Source organism: Miniopterus schreibersii (genome assembly GCF_964146895.1).
Source record: "Miniopterus schreibersii genome assembly, chromosome: 4".
NCBI classification, from domain to species: Eukaryota; Metazoa; Chordata; class Mammalia; order Chiroptera; family Miniopteridae; genus Miniopterus; species Miniopterus schreibersii.
In genome coordinates, this window is record NC_138105.1 from 98146543 (window position 1) to 98164840 (window position 18298).

At 50.7% G+C, this 18298-nt stretch overlaps 1 protein-coding gene across 1 annotated transcript in view; it reads left to right on the plus strand.

Moving 5' to 3' along the window:
* Window positions 1–383: 383 nt before the first annotated feature.
* CPLX2 (complexin 2) overlaps window positions 384–18298 on the plus strand; it is a 72098-nt gene continuing 54183 nt past the window's right edge. Inside the window, exons 1-2 of the mRNA XM_081135775.1 lie at window positions 384–627; window positions 11889–11969. The gene's annotated coding sequence lies outside the window, so the exon portion shown is untranslated. The remainder of the gene's footprint in view (window positions 628–11888; window positions 11970–18298) is intronic.

Below are 18298 nucleotides of genomic sequence, written 5' to 3' on the forward strand. Positions count from 1 at the left end.
GAGGTCCTGGGTATTCCTGGCGAAGGACCAAAGACTGTATCTTATTGTAGATGTGCTAGACACATGGAAGGGTTAGAAATCTCTCTCTAGGGCAAGGTGGATGATTGACAGGGATTAGGTACAAGAGGCAGTTAGACCAGTGATTAAAATTTGCAACAGAGCAGCTACAAGACCTGCATTTGGTTATCGGCCACAGAAATGTGGAGGGATGGAGAAATATTTCCAAGGCAAGATGTCCTTTGTCCCCTAAGTAACAGGACCCCAAGTCCCCAAACTTCAGGGCAGAACTGACTTATGGGGAACTCCTCCATGTCTCCCTCCTGGTTTCACAGACAACTCTGCTGGCACCGTCTCTCCTCCCCGTCACTAGCCCCCGCCTCCTCTCTCAGGAAGCTTGGGTCTCCCCGGAGCGGGTCTGCCCTTGGGGGAAGCCTCTCGGCTCTGTGCCCTGCAGCTCGCCTGACATTCGGGAGGAGGGAAGAGGGGCTCCGCGCCCCTGCGTGCACGTGCGCTAGCCCAGGCAGGTGGGAGCGCCCCCGCGGAGGAGTCCAGAAAGAGGGAGGAGAGGCGTGCCAGAATCTCGCCCAGGCGTCCGGGTCGGCCGCGAGGAGCTGCAGCCTCCAACAGGTTCGTAGAAGGCGCGCTCGCTCCCGCAGGCTGAGCCGCCACCTCCTCCGCAGGGCAGGCTGGCCGCAGGGGCCCGAGCCGCAGGCCGCGCTGCGGAGCGCCCGGCGGGCGGCTGCCTTGGGCCCTCCTTCCTTCTCCCGGGCGCTCCCACGGGCTCTTCCGGGGCGCGGAGGGCGCCTGGGCTCGTCCTCGCTGCAGCACCACCCCGAGGACAGCTCCCGGGCCCGCGGGTCCGCTCCCGGGACAGCGGCCGCCGGCTCCGCTCCCGGCTGGGTCCGGTTCAGCACCACGGCCGCGAGGACAGTCCCTCGCCCGCGGCTCCGCCGGGCGCGCCAGCACCGCGCTGCGGACGGGTCTCGCCAGCTGCCGGCTTCCTGCCCGGCCGCGAACAAAGCGGAGGGGCTGGGGCCTCCCGCCTCCCTCGGGGTGGGTGCTTGCATGGCTGGGGGTATTTCGGCTTCCCCCAGAGCAGTGTCGGGGGCGAGCTGAGGAGGGGGGGCCTAGTCGCAATCGCTCTTTGGTCTACAGTTCGCCAAGGCCTGGCTGTGCAATGGCGGGTCCCCGCTGAAGTCATGAAGCGGGTGGGAGGAGAAATAGGTACCGAGGGTCCCCAGCTCCCGCTGCGTGAGCCGCACCTAAGCCAGGAGGAAGGCGTGCGCGGCGCCTCTTCCCTCCAGGCCCCCACCTCCACTCTAGCTCAGCACCGCGGACTTCCTTCCGAGAGCCTAACATGATGCCCCAGGCTGGCAGCTGCAATCACTGACTCTGGCTGTCCCCAGAACATCCCTAGAAAGTGTGAGGCTGAGTTTTCGTGGGGGAGGGGGCCGAGAAACCACGGGGAAGCCTCACAAATAGGGCAGCTCTATGCTCCCCCCTCCTGCCCAGGGTGCCTCGCCTACCTCCCCAGAGTGAAGCCATGGGAAGGAAGGGGGGGCGAGGGGAGCAGGCAGCAGGTTGTGAACAGGCTTGACTCTGGGAAGTTGCAGTCAGCAAGAAAAGAGGTTGAAGAAGTATGAGAAGCTGAGAGGTTCCCAAACTGAAAAGCCAGTTCAGCAGCAGAAAATCAAATGTGAAAGTGGAAGCCTTTTCCTTGGGAGCTAAAGGTGGGAGGACCCTTGGATCATGTGATCCTTTCCGCTCACTGATAGTCTCACTGGGAGCCCCAGCCTAGGGGGCAGAAGTGATTTGCCCAAGGTCAGGCAGCAATTTAGTAGCAGAATTGGGCCTAAAGCCCAGACTTCCAAAATCCTGGGCCTGTTGTGTAACATTCATAGAGAAGTCTTTTAAAATCCCAGATGCAGGGAGGAGGGCTGAGTGGTTTTCATTCTGAGTCCAAATCTCAGTTCTGTCACTGCCACGTGACCTTGGGCGAGTGCCCTTCTGAGAAGACAGGTTAATAGAACCCACTTGTGAGGCTTTTATGAAAAATCTGTATAATGGAATTAGGGTGGTGCCTGGCACATAGAAAGTGCTCAAAAACAATGATAGCCACCATTCCTGTTACGCTCCCTTTCATAAACATGTGCTGAGGACCTGCTATGTGCCAGGAACTGGCTGTGCACTAGGGAGACAGAGAAGTGACCAGAGGAGGACATAGGCCAGCAGAGGAAGCGAAAAAGAAAACAGCTGCACTATGATATTACAGGCGCTTCAATTGAGTATAGCAGGCAGTGGGCTCTCCCGTGCAGGAGCAATGAACTGCGGGGAAAGAAGAAGAAAGTGCCTGGGACAGATGGGGCCTGTGTGGAAAGGCCTAAAGGTGCGAAATCACAGCCACCAGGGTGATGTCACTGTGCCACAGGGGCCTGGAGCTGGGGACTGGGAAATGGGAGTTGAGAGAAAGGCTGGAACTAGTCTCCAAAGGTCCTTTTGTGATGAAATATTTCAAATATATTTTTTAAGATAGAAAGAATAATATAAGAAACCCCTATCATCCAACTCCAACAATTGGCTAATTTTATCTCATTTATACCCACACCCACTCCCATTATACACACACACACAGAGACTTATTTTGACGCAAACTCAATACATCATATCATTCAGTGCAGAAGGGTTTTTAACATCAATAACAACTTTTGCCATTCAAATGTTGTTCCACTAACTCAAATTATGACTTCCCTTCTGGATCTGTTCTGAACATCCATGTTATTAACAGAAAGTTTTGAAAGAGGCCACACTATGGTGATGAACCACATGCATTAGAGAAACTATTTCAGAAAAAAAACAAGGGGTACATCAGCCCTCAATAGGTTTGACCAAGATAGAATTGTTTTTCTCTCCTACCTACACCATGGCCAGAGGCCAGTAACTATTTGCAAGGCTGACCCATAAAGAAAAAGTGAGAGCTTCCCTTTCAAAGTAATCCGAGCCATAAGCTCATAAGAATAGAAGGCCTGAAGTCATGGAAGTCATTGATTTGGAAATAGCCAAACCCAATAGCCACATTTTACAGATGAGGAGACAAGCGTCAGAAATGGAAAGGAATTTAGCCCAACTTCCACAGTGCTAAAACTAGAGCCAAGACCTTTGAACCCATAACCTAGAGTTCTTTTCAGTTCACCATTCTGCCTGGAAGATTAAACCTTAGAGTTTCTCAGGCCATAAACTTGGGGTGCCATATCCTACCCTGGAAGGAGGAGGGGGCAGTGGGGCAAGAAATGTCCTTCCTGGTTGTCAAGAGGATGACAATGTATGGCAGTTGGACTTGGAGACACCTTGATACATTTCCCTTGCATATCTTCTTGAAGAAAATCAATGATGGTGGTACGGTACACTAGCCATTAGGCTAATCTCCTGGCTGGCCCCTTGGTTCATGAGCAAAAGCCCTGCAGTCAGACACCCTGACCCCATTTCTGTGGAGTTTTGCCCATCTTGCTTGCCTTAACCACGTGCATGTGAAGCCTCCCTTTTCCAATTTGCCCTGAATTTGTCTGCACGTCCCTCTCAGCTACAGCCCCCTCCTTGGAGGTGTTAAATGAGTCATGGTTGGCCTAAGTCCTGGCAGGACTCAGAGCTCTTGTACCTTTCAGGAGCATGAAGTATCTCCTGTTACCAATGAAACGTGTCAGCTGTGACGGGGTGGGGGATGTTCTCGTCAGGCTCTGGATACTTCGTAAGTCAGCATTTTCACTTTTCAGGGATGTCCTTGCTTACAAAATGGAGAAGGAAGAATCTCACAAGTTTCCTTAAGTCATAGGTGGACAAATTAAAACACATGTAAAGAGCTCTAAGCATCCCTGGTGAAGGGAAGTCAGCAGAGAACAGTCAGTAAAATCACCTTACTTCTGGGAGTATGACTGCAGGCAAGAAATAAGGTGATCAAGATAGTGAATCTCAGCATGTGAAACTATCTCAGCTTTTAGCCTGAGATGAGACCAATTTAGATATATTATATTATATTACATTATATTATTATATTTTATTTTATATTACATTACGTTGTATTATCTGGGCCTAGTTGAATAGTAATAGATAGGATCCCAAAGAGACCTTGGTAAACATCCACTCTTCCTCTAACACTAACTCACTGAGAAGCTATTCTGTGCCAGGTACTGTTCCAGGGGCTGAACAAGACACCCCAGCCCTGGTCAATTTGGCTCAGTGGTTAGAGAGCCAGCCCACAGGCTGAAGAGTCCCAGGTTCGATTCCAGACAAGGGCAAGTACCTTGGTTGCAGGCTTGATCCTTGGCCCTGGTCGGGGCATGTGTGGGAGGCAACGCATCGATGTGTTTCTCTCACATTAGCATTCCTCTCTCCCCCACTCTCTGAAAAGCAATGGAAAAAATATCCTCAGTGAGGATTAAAAAAACAACATCCCAAATACCTGCTCCCATGGGGCTTACAAACTTGCAGTAGACACAAGTCATTAATAACTATTTAAAAGTAAATATGAAAACATTTACACATACAGACAGATAGGGGAGGTCTGTCTGAAATGGTGACATGAGGCTTGAATGACAAGAAGTCAGTCATGTGAGCAGAACATTCCAGGCAGAGGAAATAGCTCTGGCAGAGGCCCCAAGGTGAGCTGGGATGTTTGGAGACAGGCATGAGGCCATGTGGCTGGAGCTGAGTAAGAGAGAGGGAGAGTGGCAACAGATAAGGACGGGGAGGAGGCAGGGACCAGACGGTGTAGCGCCTTCCAGGCCATAGCCAGCAATTGGGACTTTTTCCTAAGTTAAATGGATTGTCACTGGCTGGTTTTAAGCCGGAGAGTGATAAAATCTGGTTTTGTTTTTAAAAGATGCCTCTGGTGGCTCCATGAAGAATGGATGATATGGGATGCTGGGCTGGGCACAGAGTGGCAGAGAGGGTATGCTGCAGCCTGGCCTCACCCACCCAGGTGCTCAGCATCCAGCAGAGGAGACAATACACAAACAGGAGAGCAGTACCCCAGGGGAAGGGCTGCCATGGGGAGGGATGTGCAATGCATTGTGGGTGCACAGACAAGAATTCATTCAGCCTGGGAGGCACCATGGAAGCCTTCATGGAAGTGGGAATGGCTGTTGAATTGTACCTAGAAAAGGAGAGAGTAGGGCCAGTGCCCATGACAGACAGAGAAGCAACATAGCAACCATGGAGTGTGTGGGCCAGGAGCCAGGCTGCCTGGGTTCAAACCCCAGCTATCCACTTAGCAGCTGGGAGAACGTAGGCAAGTTCCTGACCTCTCTGTGTCTCAGTGTCCTCATCTTTAAAATGGAGATTATGAGAATCACAACACTTATTTCAAGGGGTTCCTGTGAAATTAAACAAGGTAAAATTCTATGTATGGTGCTGGGTACGTGAAATATGGGGAGGATCACTTTGTAAAGTATACAATTGTCTAACACTATGCTGTATACCTGAAACTAATACAAAATAATAGTGAATGTAAAATGAATTAAAATTGTGAAGCACTTAGTGCCTAGCATTTAGAGAGTGACATATTGGTTAAATAAAAATGAGTGAAATTGGGGTAGGGGAGCAGGGAGCATGTGCTGTAAAAGGCTGACTCATCAACTAGAGCCAGATGCTGAGGGGCCTTGAAGATCAGGCCAAAGATGCCCATCTTGCTCTGTAAGCAACGATGGGCCATCAAAGGCTTTTAAGCAGGGGGATTTGGGGTGGAGAGGAAGCTAAAACCCAAAGGCCAGGATAGGGAAAGGGGCCTACCTACAGTCACATAGACAGTTACTGTCAGGACACTGTCATCTGTCTCCACTACGGATCCAGTATTGTAGGGAGCAAGGGCAGAATATATTTTGTTCGCCCCTTGCATCCTCAGGGTTAGAAGAATCCCTGGGATAGTCTCAGTAACTATTTGTAAAATACGTTATGAAAAATCAGAAACCCGGAATCCTTAAGGAAGTCAGTGTATTTTGCGCAGTGGTAAAACCTCTCTCAGGAAAACAAACCAAACTCCTAGAGATGGTGCCTTGGGGGGGGCTCAAGCCCTTCTGAACCCCAGCTTCTGTGATGAATGACACTGCCAACTGACACTCCCTCTGACACCCCCTCAAGTTGCAACAAGGATTGCTGCATAGGGTTCAGAAGTTAATCTCGGTAAAGTGCCTGAAAGATGAAAACCATTCCCAGACATTCAGTGTGGTAATTGCCAGCACAGAGAAAATCTGTCTCTACATTTGCAAGAGGCAGGCCTTTGTGTTGCTCAAAAAACAGCCATTAGAATTCCTGCCTTTGACTCATCAGGAAGCTGTGACAGCCACTCGGGCAAGTAGGGTCTTGCAGTTCAAGGAGCAGATGGAAAGAGATTAAGAGGAAGTCAGATCCAGTTCTCAGGTTGCTGAATGCCTACTGGGAGCAGGGTATAGGCCAGGTGTTCCTCCAAACTGCGGGGAACACCAGCCCCGGCACTTCCTGGCTGGGTGATCCTGGGCAAGTCCCACCCCTTCTCTGAACTTCAAGTTCATCATCTATAAAACGGGGAAAATACTGCCATCCCCACTGGGTCATTTTGCTTTTCATTCTGACAGTGTGGGGTTAGGGTTGTCATCCCATTTCACAAATGTGGACATTGAAGCCCCGGGTGTGGCTTGTGAATTCCTTAATACTCACTGAGCCAGTGGCTATTACGGGAACTGGAGGGGAAATGGAGAATAAGGCACCATCCATGCTCTCACTGAGCTCACGCTCTAGTGGGGAGACAGAAAACGGTGAGTAAACAAATAACCTCATCAATTTATAGATGCTAGGAAAGAAATAAAAGAGGGAGTGTGCTAGGGAGAGCAATGGCTGTTCACGTAAGGCAGGAAGGGGAGACTTGAAGAAAGGGGCATTGAAGCTGACATCTGGATGGGAAGAAGCTGCTAGCCACGGGACAAGTGTCCAGGCAGAAAGTGCAAAGGTCCTGGGGTGGGAAGAAGCCTGACAGGTTGCAGAACAGAAACTAAGTGAGTGAGGGAGGGTGGGAGAGATGACAGGGACCAGAGTAGCAAGGGCCTTGAGGACTGGGTAAAGCAGAGGCTGGCATAATCTAAAGTGCAGCTGAGTCATTCCCCTGGTTGCCCCACTGGTAAGAGGCCTGAGAGGCAAAGTCCAGGTCGGAATGATTCCCTGGACCCCCTTCAGGCCCACAGCCCCTGCTGCCATCTCTAGAGCAGGTCAGCCAAAGGGCAAACAAAGTGATGGGTTCCCCCGCTGGGAAGTAAATCCATGGCTGGCTGGCTGTCAGGTGGGCACTGCAGTGCAGGCAGCATCCCGATGCCATGAGGCAGGAGGGAGAGGGCGAAGACAGGGCTGGCTGTGGCTGGGGTGAGGTAGGGAAGAGAGGCACCTGCCTCAGATACAAAATGTAAGGGGGTGCTAAAAACTCAGTCATCGAGGTAAACACCTGGTACCATTAAAATAAAATTAATGCAAAAAAATCCATGATTAATAAAATAGCAAATTTTTCAACTAAAGCCAGGATTCTAAAAGAACCAGGTTAAGGGTGAGGCAAACAGGATGAGTCATATATGCACAGGAGCTAGTCCTGACCCTGAGATGGGCACTTCCTGGAGACGCATTGGAGCTGGTCTGCTTGGATGAACTGAAAGTAAGAGAGGGATCCTAGTAGGGGCCTCAGAGACCCCTGCCTGCCTCAGTCATGGAGGCAAAACCTGAGCAGGGACCACACAGCCAGGAGGTGAGGCTTGGCCTGCAGCCCCGGCACTGTTAATGTCAAGCAGGCCTAGGTTCGAACCCACCCCTTGTATGCTGTGAGACCCTGAGTAAGGTGCATTGCCTCTCCAGCCTCAGTTTCCCCCTCTGTGACCCTGGGGCTAATAAGTCCAAGTCTCCTGGATTCAATAAGATGCTATTTGAAGTCCTCTGGTACCTGGCTACTCAAAGTGTGGTCCACAGGCCAGCACCATCAGCATCTCCTGGGAGCTCATTAGAAATGCAAAACCTCAGCTGCACCCCAGAACCCTGAATCAGCATCTGCACTGTACGGAGACCCCTGTTGATCGGGGAGCTGATCAATTCTTGCACATAGAGGAAGATGCTCAACAAATGATAGTGCCTCTGCCTACCTAACCCTGAGTTAGATCCTGACTTCAGGCAAGAGGGAAACCCCAAGATGGAAAGAAGATGCTGAGGTGGCCGCCTCACAGAATTTTAAATGACCTGGTTTTGAAGCCAGGGAGCCTGGCTGAGCTCCTTCTATACATAACCACATAGGTCCTCTATTTGGTCATCTGGAAGATGGGAATAACAGCAAGTACCTTATATGGGTGTTGTGAGATAAAATGAGGTGATATGAGTAAGACCCTCAGCACAATGCTTGGGGCATAGTAAGCATTCAGTCAATGCATGCTGTTGTTGCTGGTGGGGGTGAAGGGGAGGGGGCTCAATAAATCATTACTGAGCACAGCCCATGAGATGAAATAGGTAGCATTTGTATAGCTCTTTGTCACTTATAAAGCACTTTCGTTTATACCACTTCAATGGCCTCTCATAATTCTTTGGGTGAGATAGCATGAAATATATTCACTTTACAGAGAAAAAGTCTAGGCTCAGAAAGGGGAAGAGGATTGTCCCAGTAAACCAGGATTTAAGTCCCTGCAGTGTGACACTAAAATCCGTGCCAGCGATAGAACATCCAACCAACAACCATGGAAAAGATCAGAAATGGCAGAAGACAATATTTGACTCTAGAGATGGTGTTATCCAGCCTCCTTATTTTACAGAAGGGAAAACAGGCCCAGGGAGGGGAAGAGACTAGTCCAAGGTCACTCAGACCATCACCCTGAGGTCAGAACCCAGCTTGAAAGGCTCCCAGACCAGAGTCCTGTTCAGTGTCCAGACCCACCTCCCTCATCTGATTGGCCAGCCTCCACCTGATGAGCCCAGCGGTGCAGGCTGACGTGTGCCAGGGCTGGTTCCCTGGGCAGGTCTGGTGGACAGAAGACATCCCAGCTCCATCCCTCACAGCCCAATCAGAACATGAGTGTGCAAAAGCTGGCGTTGCCAAGGTGAGGGCTGCAAGGTTGCTAGGACACAGTTTGGGAGCAGTCAGGTGGCAGAAGAGGTGTTGTCTAGAGCTGGGGCTGGGGCAGAGACCAGGACTTGCTACAGTGATCTTCTTGGGAGCTGGGGGAGGATCTCCAACTCCACAGGGTGGGTCAACCAATTGGAGGGTTGGTGCTCACAGGCCCAGCCTCTCCACGCACCATCCGAGCCTGGAGGCTGAGTCCATTCTCCCTCCACCCCACAGCTCAGCAAGCACAAGTCCTGCTACCTGCTCCTCCCATCCCCACTCCCGCTCCTGCACCCAGAAGGACTCTCCGGAGCACAAAGCAAGAGTCCTATTAAAAGCCCACAGCCCACTGAAGCCCTTCATAACTGGCTCCAACAACCTCACAGCCTCATCTTTCTCCCCAAGGCCAAATCAAATTCCTCCAGCAGCCTGAGAAGACCAGGCTTCCTCCATGTCTCTGTAGATGCTGTTCCTTCTGTCTGGAAAGCCCTTCCTGCTCCACTGTCCGCTAAGCCTCAGCTAGAGACTCACCTTCCCAGGGAAGCCCTCCCTGCTGCCTCCTGGCACTGCGGGACCTCTGACAAGCCCACATCTGCGTGGACGCCACACCATGTTTTAACTATCCGCTTTCATGTCTGCATCCCCATTAGGCTGTGAGCTCTTTATGTCTCACTCCTAAAGTAAGACCAGGTTCCAACTGTTCCAGATCAAGACCACCCTGAGCCCCCATGCCCTCCTCTGTGAGATGGCTTATGACCTTGGCCTTGCGAGGCTAATGGGAGTATTAACGGCTGTGGATGGAAAGGGCTTGGCACACGGATGATGCATGGCAAATGCTGCAGTTACCGTGTTGTTTATGTCAACACCACTAGGGCCTGGCATGAGCGCTCGGTGATAAACATGCACCCACTCACCTCACCTGGGTGAATAAAGCTGCTGTCTGGAAGGGGTCTGTAAACAGTAAGGCCCCATTCGTGTGTAAGTCACAATAATTCTGATCGTTAACACTCCTGATTCCCACAAGCCTCCAGATCTGAGTCACCTGACAGGCTTTCTGCCCACCCTGCATCCATTGAACAAAATGTATTTAATATCCACTGTGTGCCAGGCACTGTGCGAGCTGCTTGGGACTCAGCAGGAGGTAGACATTAAACACTAATGGCACCACTTGCTTTCTTTTCCTCATCTTCTTAAAGGCCAGCCTCGGGACCTGCACACAGGTGGCCCTGCCTGAGGCCGGGGAGGCCACCATTTGTTCCCCGATGCACGTTCCCTGGGCAGTCAGCAGGTTCTGCCCACATACACTCTCTCCCCACCTCCCCACCTCACTGGACAGAAGATAGCAACATCTGTCCTGTTTGCAAGTTTTAAATTCAAATATTGTAAGCTCCCTGACAGCAGGGTACAGGCCTGCCCTTTTCACTGTGGAGTCACCTGCATTTAGAACACGGCCTGGCCCAGTCGCTCAGCCACTCATTACTTATTCATTCATGCGCTCTGCAGATAATTATCAAGTCCTGCTAAGTGCCAGGCTCTGGGGAACTGGGGTGGGGGGGGGGGGCCTGCCTCACCACACTCCTGTTCTAGCAGTGGGATGGGGCTGGAGGAGACTGTGTCGGGAAGTAATAGTACCATGGAGCAGCTGAGACCCAGGGGTTGGGTGCGGGATGAGCCAGGGTGCTCCAGGAAGGCTGCCAGCACCGTAAACAGCCTTGGGCGGGCTGATCTGCTAGAACCCCTCCTTCCTTGAACCATCTCTGTGATCTGGGCCAAGTCCTCTGTCCCCACCTCTGTAAATGAGAGGAGAACCTCTACTTCCTTGAGTCCCAGTGAACAGGACTGTACGGAAAGAAGAGGAAACAGACAAGGAGGCAGCAGGCTGTACTCAGGCCCCCGAGCGCACATCTCAGGCCCCTGCAGCGGCCGGAGCCTTGGCGTCCACCCAAGAAACGCTCTGGCTGCAGTGGGTGGAAAGGCCGAGGGCTGTGGGCTCTGCTCTGGCCGCCTGCTCACCCTGAGGGAACCTGAGCTGACTCTCCCCTCCCTGCACCTGTGTCCTCACCTATAACACAGGAGTGGAGCAAGGGCTTCACCAACCCTAATGGCGACAGGAAAGCACACACTCCGGCATTGCTCAATCAGAAGATAGCACTGGGTGCACACCAGCATCGTTCCAGGGCTTGGGCAAGGCTATGCAAACAGTCATGTAAGACCCAATCCTTGCCTTTTTGGGAATGCTAGGGGCCTAGGAAAATATAGAGGGTGGTAACTAAAATGTGAGGAGCTACAACATAGTAGGTATCTTCACAGCCATTATCCATTTAGCACCACCAACAATAACAAGCACTTATGTGGCACCTAATGTATGAGGCTGGTGCTATTAGTAGCCCTATTTTACACACGAGGAAACTGAGGCTCACAGAGATGCCATGGCTTTCCCCGAAGCTGGAATTCCAACCCAGATATGACTGACAGTAAATTCTGTCCATGGTCACCAGTCAGAAATCACGTTTAAGCCAGAAAGCAGTGTGGTCAGTGGTATGATACAAGCAATGCCTGAACCAGTGGCCAACATGGGCAACTGCTGTCAGGAGAGCAGGTGAGGTGGGGCCAGGGGTTGGGCCTGATGCCCAGCAGGTCCCCATCCTGCCCAGCCCCTTGCTGGAACCCACAACATCAGTGGTAGCCTCAGGAGAAGCAAGGACATACCTTCCGTGGGGTCTGGGGCGGGTGCCATTCAGAAAGCCAGCTACCCAGAAGCTCTCTCCCCTCACCCCCAGCACCCTCTCTCTTCCCCTAGGAAGCTGTGCAGCCCTGGCATGCTGTCTGCTCTGCTCACTGACTGAAGGCTCCTGCATCCCAGCTCCACCAAGAAGCAAAGGTAAGGGAACTTGCAGGGCCACCCCATGGGTGCCCCCGACTCCTGGTGCAGGGGTCATGATGACATTTCCCCTCCACGGTCACCAAGAACACTCCTAAGTGGGAATGAGATGGATCAATGGGACAGTGTGGTGGATGGCGTTGGTGTGCGTTGTTAGAGCTGTTTGCAAGGAGAAGCACTTCCTTGTGTGTTACCTTATTTGATGATGCTTCCCCCAAAAAACCTTAGGTGGCTCAGAGAGGGGAAAGGACTCGCCCAAAGACATATAGCTGTAGGTGGCAAACCTGAATTCAGACTTGCTTTTTCTTGTCTGTATCTGCACGTGGCCCCTGCGCTTGTAGGCACTTGGTAGTTTCGCTGAATGAATGAGTGAATTAATGAACTGCCCAACAGCAGATGCAGCACACGACAGTGCTGGAACTGGCTCCCCTCTCACTCCCAGTTCCTATGCAATTTCTGCTAAACTGTGGCTCAACACTCCCCCGACACACCCCCACTCCAGGATCTCAAGCATCTTGTGTGTGGTGTCCACCACCCCCTCCTGCTGCAGGCAGAGGATGCAGGTGGAGCAGGCAGCCTCAGTCCCTCTTCCAGGTGGCCACAAGCTCAGATCACACCCAGCGTCCCTTCATCCACATTGCCTCTTCTCCGCCACCCACTACCAGTAATCCAACGTGCAGAGTTGTAAACTTGTTTCTTTAAATAAACAGTCTTGAGTTTCATACCAGATAGTCTTTTAAGAGGAGGAACGACTCCAGGCCACCTCATATTTAGCATACAGTGAGCCACATATTTGCACAGAGAGAGTGTGTGTGGATACAGAGATCGCCTGATCGCTGTAGCTATCCGTTGCTCACCCAGATGGGAGCTATTTATGACGCTGAGTCACTCGTAGCTAATGCCACTGAGGGATTCCAGGCTGGGCTCTGAGCCCCGGCATCGCAGACCTCATGGCTCCCTGCCTCATCCTCACTGCTCACAAATGAGAGTGGTCCCCCATCACTGTGCAGGGACAGAGGGGACATTGTGGCCACAGGAAATGGACACTTTCTCATCACCAGGTCCCATTTCAAGTCACTGTTCTCTATCCAAAGATCATATCCTCACAGATCATCTAGGCAAATCCTTTCATTGTACAGGAGACAAAACTGAGACCCAGAGAGGGGAAGAACTTGCCCAGTGTCACACAGCAAGTCAATGACACTGTTGGTCCTAGGGCTCACATCGTCTGCCTGCTGCCTGGGGGTCTTTCTTTTCCCCCAGTCACCTTCTTCAGTTTTATCTCCAAGGTCTTGCCGTGTCATCCCACTAAGGCACTTCCTGTCCTCTGAAAACTTGGAGATGTCACTGAGCACTTCCTTCCTCGGGCTCCTCCAGGAGGGGAAATGAGGCTGGCTTGTTTGGGTATCCTCCATGCTTAATGCATGACCTGCACACACTGGGTGCTCAATGTGTGCACACTGGGTGTTATATAAGACCAAACTGTACCAGTTCCTGGGGAACACTGGCTCTCCAATTGAGCAAGCATCCATTTATCAACACCCTCTTTCTTGTCTCTAAGCCAGTGCTCTATCCATGCAAAAATAGACTCCCTCCCACTCGCCACCCACCTCTGCCCAATTCTACAATGAATCAATTTTATTAATAGGCTTTGGGGTAGAAACTTGACAAAGGCTTTTTGTAAAAGTCACCCTTTATCTCCCTATAGTGTTCACTTCTCAAAGAATTCTAATAAACTGGTCAGGTGGGATTTCACCTTATATAAAATATTTACTGACGCGCTCTTTCCCTCCATACAGAATGTTTGTTTAAGTGTTTGATGATCTCCATACTTTATTGTAAAGTCTATTGAATTATCCTAAGAGACAGTGGGATGAGGTAGAAAGAGCATGGGCTTTGTAACTAGGGCTGGGTTAAATTCTAGCCGGTCATTTCCTGGTTCTGCATCCACATTGATTGCTGAGAATTAAAGAGATAATGTCTGTAAGGTATCTGGCATATATTAAGTGTTTGAGGCAGGTTTGGGGATGGATGGATGGATGGATGGATGGATGGATGGATGGATGACTCAACCCATATGGGTGAGGAACCAACTGACTCTGCAGTCTGAAGTCTTGAAGTCACACAACCCCAGGACGGTGGTTTGAGAATTCTTGGGGAGTGGACCCCAGGAATTAGGCTGCTGGTGGTGCTGTCTCCAGGACAGAAAAGGAAGTTCTTTCCCCAGCCCCTTGTACAAGGGGTTCCTCAGCTCAATGAAAAGTTTGAGTCTGGAATCTATGTTCAAAACAGGCAACTCTTTGAGAGTAAGATTGTGTCTTGTAAACTGTAGGATTCTACCTTTCCCAAAACTACAGCCTGGCTAAGGATAGTATGGAACAGGCAAAGAGAGACACACGGTAAGTGTGCATTAAGTTGAGTTGGCTTGAGTGAGTTGACTTGGCTTGAATTGACTTGAGTTGCTTTGAGTTTGCTAATGGACCCAACTCCAGGGCCTACCAAAAAAGAAGCTTCCCAGAATTCAAGCTTAGCTGAAACCTGGTCTCACAACACAGTGGAGACCCAAAGAGGGATGTTCTGGAGACATGTGAGGTCTTCCAAAGATGGAGGAATCTCAGAGAGGACTGAGGAAAAGAGCCATCTTGGCTTGGTCAGGGGTCACCACAGACTGAATGTCCTTTATGAATATTTAAAACTTATGGGAACTCTGCCAGGATCTTCCCATAGTTTTAGAGTGACAGAGTCTTCTCCTCCTGGCAAAGAAGGGCCCTTTGAGAGTATCCAGTTCAGTGGGAGATGGTCTCTACATGGGGGAAGGGGGGGTGTCATAGACCCTACCATAAGGGGATAAGGCAGCCTGAGGCCAGGAGCCAGGCAGTGCCATACTGCAGATGCTGGCACAGTTATAAATTGGCACTCCTGTTGGAGTGAGGGTTTGGGAGTCTCTGGGTAAGGTACGATTCTAACTCCAGACTTACCTCAGGCATTAGCTGCTGAAAGGAACACTCACCCAAGAACCATAGTGGGGAATTAGACGAGACCTCTGGAGTGTTGCCAGCACCATGGGGGTCCCTTGGCTGGCACTGCCCATCTCAGGCACTGCCCATCACAGGACGCAACCAGGCACCTGAGAGACAAGTGCTGGGGAAACAATGAGATTCAGCGGGCAGCAGCTGCTCAAACGCTTTTTGTATTTGGCTGTGTCTGTGTGTCTGACCCACACTCTGGATTGGGAACCCATAGGAGGCACTGCATCCACCCCTATTATGTCCTCTGAAGACCTGGGTACAGTTTAGATATCAGTGTTCAATGAGTGAATAATTAGGCCTGAATAAGGCTTACAGCACCAGTGGAAGACTTCAAGACTTCAAGATGGCAAGGTGGAAATTTTCAAGATTTCAACGTGGCAAAGGTCCAAAGTAGAGATGTCCAGCCAGAAAAGATAACAGACCCAGAAGTTGACCCTCAGGAGTTTGGCTAACAGGGAAAATCAGACTAAATGGCGTGAAGAGATAGGGTGGTGCCCTGAGGGTTTAAAATGATGTTCCTTGGAGCCCCAGGCTCGTGAGACGGGTTCTCAAAGGCCATTAGAGGTTAGGCCAAGGGAAGTTTCCAGAAAGGCAGCTCTGGACCTGTCAAACCCACTTAAATTTAAAAAACCCCAATTTGATCTGTTTTATATACTAGATTTCCACATACATTTTCATTTTTAAAGGATGCTTTGGATTGTAAAAAAAATTAATTTTGAAAGCACTCATGCTGAAGGAACCCAGGTACCGTAGTAGGATCGTCTGGATTCACATCTCAGCCCCAAGCTTTCACGTGAGACTTCGGGCAGGGCACACTTTGAGCCTCCGCATTCTTATCTACATACGTACTCTTATCTACAAACATATCCAGGGACGTGTGAGAATTAACTAAGACGCTACAGTATTCCCCAGAGGCTGGCATGTGTGTGATTGATGGTGTGCACAATGATTTTAGGGGGCATGTGGATGAACAGTTATTATTTTACTAGCTCACAATTGCTGCATGTTAGAAAAACGTAAGCAGCACACCAAACTCTGTGATTTATGGAAATAATACAGCATTTTCTTCTAAAATAAAATTCTGTGCTTTTTAAAAGGCAAATCAATTTAAATAAAAATACTAAGTAAATAAATAGTACTGATATGGCAGAAATCATGACTGAAATGTGGGGGGGGGGATAAGATAATCTGTGTAAAACACTTATCACAGCATCTGTCATTTAGAAAGGGCTCAGAAAGGTTAGTTCTTGCACCCGTCTCTGTTTTAACTCCCCGAGATGGCTGGGCCTAGAACCAAGCTCGTCACTTGGACAAAGTAGCTGCCCAGGTCTGTCAGGAACATAGTGTGTGGTGGGCACAGGGTGGGCAAGAGTGATCAAGTCCAAGATGACAGCAGTGGTCAAGTCCAGGGGGGCAGCAGTGTTCAAGTCCAGACAGGTAACAGTGTATCAAGTCTGGGCAGACGGGGTGGGCAAGAGTGGTCAAGTCCGGGCAGACAGCAGTGGTCAAGTCCGGGCAGACAGCAGTGGTCAAGTCCACACAGGCAGTAGTGGTCAAGTCCACACAGGCAGCAGGGTCAAGTCCAGACAGGTAACAGTGTATCAAGTCTGGGCAGACAGCAGTGGTCAAGTCCACACAGGCAGCAGGGTCAAGTCCAGACAGGTAACAGTGTATCAAGTCTGGGCAGACAGCAGTGGTCAAGTCTGGGCAGGCAGTTGGCCACATGATCTCAGAGCAGTAGAGGCTGCTGAGGCAGTGTTTTCCAAAAAGTGGACAGCAACCGTCAGTGGTCCACCAGACCACCTTAAGGGTTCTTCAGGCTCCAGTTAAACACCACTAGGAGAGACTTCCTTCATTTTCAGTGGATTACATCAAGGAGAGTCCCAGTTGGAGGTGAGCATCTCCCCTATGCCTCTCTAGCACTTGTTGGTCTTCTTTTTCAACAGAGTCCCTGCCTTCAGCTGGCAGCAGCATCTAGCTGCAATTAAATAGTAATATTGTATTTTCTGTGTATTTATTTTTACTCTTACCTTATATTTATAGAACATGATCCATATTTCCTGTTTATGAGAATGACCTCACTGTTGCCTTTTCAAATAGATATATGAAAGGTTAAAAAAGACCATCTATTACTTTTGCTCAGTATAAAGTAAATCACAGTACAAGCAGGATGTACACATGGAGACAAGATAACGGTGGTCCCAGACCAGGGGAAACCCAGCACCAGAGGCGTCTGGGCTCCAGAGCCCGTGCTGGGTCCACAAGCAGGATGGCCCCAGGCTGAGCCACAGGCTTCAGGGCAAGCCTTGTCCTGCGGAGCACAAAGGAGGTCCTGTCTTAAGAAGGAGCCAGACTGCTGGGCAGGTGACCCAGGGCCTCCAAACTGAGCCGGAGTCCAGGGACCAGGGGAGTGGCCCAGCAGCAGTCAGCATGGTCAGGGCTGCTCAAGAGGATGGGCCTGGAAGAGATCTCAGGTTTCTGGCTTCTGGCGAGGCAGGGACTGCAGAGGATGACCCAGCAGCTCCAGCAGAGGTGAGAAAGGAGCTGAGGGTAAGAAACAGGCAAGGCCTGACTCTGCAGCCTAGCCAGCTTGGTGTTCAGAGAAATCCGGTGTTAACCCAGACCACTCATGCCAGCCCTTAAGAGGGACTGTGAGTGAGATGAAGTGTGTTGGTAGCAAGCAACAGAAATCAAATCTGCACCGCTCAAACAGAAGCAGGAGTTATGGGGAGGTTAGCAGAAATCACCCAGAATAAAAGGGCATGCTGGCGATCAGGCTCAGGAAAGGACAGGAACCAGAGCCAGCCAGGGCACTGGGAGCAGGGACTGAGGCCAGTTTTTTCGAGGTTCCCCTCTGATATGCATCAGCCACAACTGTTTTTCCCTCCTTGCAGCACTCTGCTCATGATTCACAGCCCCAGGAGGGACACCAGCTGGCCTGGCTTGGGTCCCATGTCCTCCTCTTGGCTGGCAGAGGGCACAGAGGCTTGATTAGACTCCCTCCAAGGTTGAACACTGAGGAAGGGGTGGTTCTCAAAAAGAAAATTAAGGGGCTGTTACTAAAAGGGGGAGGAATAGATCTGGGCAGCCAAAATCAGCAAATTTCTATTCTGAGGAGCCAAGGGAGGACCCCTGGGCCTGAATCTCTCGGATTGTCCCTGAGGCTTCCTTTCTGCCACCCAGGCTGGACCAGGGCCATCATCCAGTCTTGGGCCAGCAGTCAGCTATAGCCCAGGCAGGCTTCCAGGGAGGGGGTCCTGGAGCCTCTGCTGGGCTAGGGGAGGGAGATGGCTAAACACA